Raw genomic sequence first — 6,000 nt, 5'->3', positions numbered from 1 at the left:
AGCCAGGCCCTGGGTGAATCAAGAAAAACCTGAGGCCAGTTCATGTGGCCAGCTGGCAAAACAGGTTAAGTGAAAACAAACCAACAAGGTTCTAGGAAAATAACTGATGGCAAAACAGAATGTGGTTTCTACCTTGTTCAAACCAACTAGATTCAGGATGGGGAACAAAGGCAACCTAGAGTTACCACAAAGCTCATTATACACTCATTAGATACTAAACATCAAACCCCTTGGTTTCATGACATTTCCATATCAGGACAAAAAAAGGATATGGCCCTGTGGGTAAAATTTCAACACTTCCAGAATTTCTCACCTGGCCTTAGTGCATCTCCATATCAATAGTTGTTTCCAAAGGGTGGAGAGAAGTCTATCTCCATATTAATAGGTAATTACATGGGGGAGGGAGGGCATGTCTGGAATGGAGAGATTGCATAGGGTCCCTTTTTGCAGCCCAGTCGCAAGAGACATGGAAGAGCAGAGGTGGATGACTGCTTGTAAGAAATAAATGAGTTTCTCCCACTTTATTTCTCCCTTTGATTTTCCCCCCAGAGTTACATCTGGTGGTAGCCGGCAGGATCTCTGAACCTGAAATCTGCATTCATGGGTGTCACCCTTGGGTGGGCCATCCCTGGAGATGGTGGGGAGATGCCCGGGACCCCCTTGTGGATGGTGGCGAGGCCCTATTGGCTGCAGCGGTGGAAGGGGTGGCTTCACCTGGAACCCCCTACCTGTGGGGCTTCCAATTGGGGAGTCCCTAGTGGGGAATTGGTCTGTAGTAAGGCACCTCCTAGAGGGGTGGGGCCTCCCCAGAATTAGGGAAGGATGGAGACACCAGAAGTTGTGGAATTAGCCTTCTGTGAGATAGAAGACTGCTTAGAGGCCCTGAGTGGCAGCGTAGCAGCCAGGATTGGGGGATATCTGTTACTTGAGATAGTGGAAAGGGTTATCGAGGAGAGAGAGTATTTATCCTGCACTTGGCACGAATTCTGAAGCCTTTATACTGGTTGGTAGGAAAGGGCATCAGGTGGGCCTGAAACACGTGCAGCTGCTTTTATTGCTGCCAAGGGAGCAGTCAAGGCTGTACAGGCCTCAAGTGTAACGGCCTCATCACGGCCCTGTGAACTAGATGTTCATGTAACCGAGGATGGTTTTGGGTGGGGCCTTTGGCAGCAGCTTGAATGGAAACGACAACCCACTGGATTCTGGTCACAACTATGGAAAGGAGCAGAGGTCTGGTACACCCTGATAGAGAGGCAACTGGCTGCTGTGTACCCTGCCTTGCTGGCTACGGAGCCCATCACCAGGACAGCTCCAATGAAGGTAATAACCACCTAACCCATTGAGGCGTGGGTGCAAGACTGAACTCAAGGGCCATGGAGTAGTGTAGCACAGAGGCCTACACTGGCCAAACAGGGTGCATATTTACAGCAGTGCAGTGCCCTTTCTACTAGCCCCTTAAGTGAAGAACTCCAATGGTTACTGGGGCCAGTGACATATACCAGTGTAAAGCAGGAAGCACTTGCTTTTGAGCCACTGTTAGCTGAGAATCCTTATCAGGAGGAAAAAGCTCCTATACCTGAAGATTCTTGGTACACAGATGGCTCCAGTCATGGGCAGCCCCCACAGTGGAGGCTATGGCTTTCCATCCTAAGACTGAGACAATATGGATGGAGGATGGAGAGGGGAAGAGCAGCCAATGGGCTGTGTTGCGAGCAGCATGGCTTGTGATCAGCCAGGAGCCCTGAGCCCTGTGGACATGCTCACACACCTTGCTGCCTCTCCTATACAACTGTATGTGCAAACCAAAGAGGACTTATTGAAGTCAGGATATGGAGGGCAAAGCAACATCCTGCTGCCAGCCCTACTGCATTAAGCCCTGGAGACTCTGTTGAATGGACATGGCCCTGGAGATTTCAACACATGGACCAGTGATGGCTGCCCTTCTGGCATCTTGGAGAAAAGGCCTGGAAGCTGACCTCATGTGTATTCCTGGAGTAACAACAGAGTGGCTCCCAAAGATCACGGTAGTGTACCCACACATCCTGGAGGTAAGAGCATCTTATGGAGTTTTCTTTTTATGGCCAGTGCATGTACCTCCTGTAGCCCTATATACTGACCCATCTGTAACTCCCCCAGGGAGGGAGGTGAAAGTCTGGTCTACTACACCAGGACAAGATCCCACTCCTGCCACTGTCCTATCATAGGACCACTCTCTTGCATGCATCCTACCTGATAGACAAGATTTGCTTATGCTGGTGTCATTAAAACATGTATCTTATCACCCTTATTTTCTTCTACAGTCCCTGTGTCCTGGGTGGGCCCCTGGCTGCAGCTGCCATGTGATGATTGCTCTGAACTCCGTATCTGTTCAGCTACTACTGCCTGTGGAAAGGGAAAGCTATGAACTCAATCTGCCTAGGACTTTAAACCTAGCTGAAGCCTCCCACTTGAGGATTATCATGATTATTTCTGTTGCTATTTTATATTAGCCTGGTTACAATGATCCAGTTTTCTCACACAGGGGCCATTGCAGGAGATGGGGTATGTGTAGATTGTGAGGCAAGATTTCAGGACGGGTGGGCTGTGGGTAAAACTGCAGTATTTACAGAACCTCTTACCTGGCTTTAGTGCACCTGCATATCAATAGGTGTTTCCAGGGGGTGGAGATGATTAGTCTATCTACATATCAGTAGGTAATTACAAGGGCATGTGAGGGTTTATCTGGACCAGAAAGGTTGGGTGGAGTTCTCTTTCTCTTCTGCTGCAGCAGAGTCAGGAGATAGTCAGGGACAACTGCTTGTAAGAAATAAAGGGTTTCTTAACTTTATTTCTCCCTTTGACTGATTTCGGTTTTACAGGTATTTTGCCCTGGGATTTTCCCCCCAAGTTATACTCCTCTCTATCCAAGAAGACCCCACCCACCCAATGGGTATTTCACCCTCGCTTAAACTCCAGCTGTAAGACCACCCAACCCAAACCTTGCCAGGCCACTCACCTCTCAAGCATGCCTGCATTCCCTTTTTGAGTGTGTGCTTTTCACTTTCATTAAACCACTCCTTGGTTACACCTGCTCAAACTGATCATGAATTCTTTCTCAACTGGAGTAAAGAATCCTCTCCTGGGCTGAGTTCTCATCTAGTGCTTAGGGAGAACTCCCCAGACTGGACTTCCTTACAACAAATCCTTATTCAAATTTTTCTGATTACCTCAAAAATTTCTCATAACTGATTCACTCAATTCAATAACCAAACAGTCCATTCATTTTCTTTGTTTATCTACTCAAGTGCATTTATTCTTGACTTCTACACCTTAATTCCTTTTTTCAGACCTTTGACCTGTTGAGGAATCAGGTCAGTTGTTACAATATAATGAATTATAAGAAACACATATTTGGTCATTCATATGGCAAAATATGTATTTCTCAGGTATATTTTGTCTTCATCCACAGTTCGTAAAAACACTTCAGAGTCTTAAAGGTGAAATGGGTGTTTTTGTCACGGTAATGACGGACTTTTGGAGCCCCACCCACTCATGCGGGCTGGAGGTTAAATCAGCCCATAGCCAATAATGTAGTCAATCATGACTATGCAATGACGCCCTCACAAAACACCCGAGAAGAGCTCCTGTGTTCGGCTCAGTTGGCTCCTGCTTCTCAGTCAGGCAGGATTTCTTTGCCTGGGGAACCGGAACACCTCCATGTGCCGCTGAGCGAGGCCCCAAGCTCTGTGAGGTGAGAAGCCCCTTTACTCGGGATCTTGTCCTATGTCTCCTTTCAGCTGGCTGTGAATTTTTATCCTTTACAGTATCCTTTATTAAACTGGTTACTGTGTTTTCCTGAGTTCTGTGAGCTGCTCTAGCAAATTAACTGAACCTAAGCGGGAGGTCATTGGAACCTCCAATCTGTAGCCAGTAGGTCAGAAGCACAGGTTAACTGCCTGGGGCTTGTGACCAGCCCCTGGGGTGGGGAGTGGAAGGCAGTCTTCTAAGACAGAGCCCTTAACCTGGGGAATCTGGTGCTTTCTCCAGGAAGGCAGCATCAGAATTTATTTCTCAATGCCCTGCTGGTATTTGCGAACTACTTGGTGTTATGTTTGGGAAGAACCCCTCCCACATACTTACAGACATTGGAATCAGATCTGGGAACGTGAATGGAGTTATACTACTATTACTGCTGTATATGACATATATACATATAAAGAAAACACCAGTTGTCATGATATCTTATATTCTGGATCTCTGATTACTTTTTGTATCACTTAATAATTTCTTTTTCTATGTGTTTCCTATAAAGAAAAATTAAATCTAAAGGTCTGATTAAACTTCATCTCTTTTGACAAAAACACCGTAAGTGGTATTGGAACTATATTAACAAAGGCCAACTGAAACCAATTCAAATCCTAAGTAGGAAAAAAAAAACCCAAAACAGTAAGAATGTGAAAAATCATGGTTTTAATGAAAATAACCATTTTAAGGTATCAAAGGATTCTCCCCAGAAGTAAAAGCTTTCAGTAATATTTTAGTTTATATAAAATAGGGTTAATCTGATACTAAGAAAGATAATTTTCACATATAAATGACTGCCAAATAAAAAAATATATATATAATGGATGCCTCTACTTTGAGTAACATCAAAATAGTTAATTCCCATTAACTAGACACACACATACACAAAGTATACAGCTGACCTTTAAACAACTCAGGGGGTAGAGGCACTGACCCTCCCATGTGGTGGAAAATCCACGTATAACTTTTGACTCCCCAAAAACTTAACTACTAATAACCTACTGTTGAGTGGAAGCCTTATCAATAACAGTAAATTAACCCATATTTTGTTATATGTATCATGTACTGTATTCTTATAATAACATAAGCTAGAGAAAAGAGTGTTTTCAAATTGTTTTAAATTTAAAAATATTTTTTCACTATATTGGAAAAAAAAATCCATGTATGTGAACCCGCACAGTTCAAAACCTTGTTGTTCAAGAGCCAACCACACACACACGCACACACACACACACACACGTGTGAAGTCTGTGGGTGAGCATCAGTGCGATAGCGATGGCAGAGGTTTGGAGAGTGAATAAGCAGCCCAAAACTCAGAAGAGGAAGCCCCAAAGGGGGGTGCCGATTACTTGGAGCTACTTTCCCCGAGGGGCGTAGACCAATTCTAGAAACTTTAAGGCTGGGAAGAAAGGCACTTACTGACACCATCATGATTCTAGGGTCATAAACGTTAGAGCCCAGCGTCTACTTGCCAAGAGTAGGTAACTGATAAAACTCCTGTTTTGCGTTGGACACCAGCAACCACTGCACTCTAGAGGTAACGGAGAATTAGACATAGGGCTGCCCTGACAGGGCCTGAGGCCCAAATCCACATCAGATGCTTCCTTGAAACTGTGTAAAAGTGACCCTGAATTGCTGATGCCCTCAGGCACATGGCAAAGTCAAATGAAAGTCCTCTTTGGAAAAAAAGATAGTATCACCTTAAGCTTGTTATTATTTTGACATATTTGCAAATGTACTAATATCAGATAAAATATATTTTAAGGCAAGAAGCATTGCTAAACCATACAAAAACTTGCACATGAATGTTCACAGTCCATTATGTATAATAGCCCCAAAGTGGGAACTACCCAAGGGCCCGTCAGCTGATGAATGGGGAGGCAAAATGAGGCATATCCACAATGGGATTCAGTTTGGCCATAAAAAGGAAATGAAATATGGGACTCTAGATGAACCTTGAAAATATTATGTTAAGAGCAGCTAGCCCAAAGGCCACAGGGTATTCCACCTATATGGATTCCATTTATGTGAAATGTCCAGAATAAGCAAACCCAAATGGGGGAGTGACTGTGAATGGGTGCAGGGTTTCATTTTGGGGGGATGAAAGTGTTCTTGGATTAGATCATGGTGATGGTTGCACAACTGTGAATATAATAAAATCCTTCCTATGTTTAAAAGGATAAATTTTATTATATGTGAATTATGTCAATAAAACTG

This window comes from Manis javanica, chromosome 17 (assembly GCF_040802235.1).
Source record: "Manis javanica isolate MJ-LG chromosome 17, MJ_LKY, whole genome shotgun sequence".
Classification (NCBI taxonomy): Eukaryota; Metazoa; Chordata; class Mammalia; order Pholidota; family Manidae; genus Manis; species Manis javanica.
The sequence above is the reverse complement of the archived record's forward strand: the minus strand, read 5'-3'. Positions refer to the sequence as shown.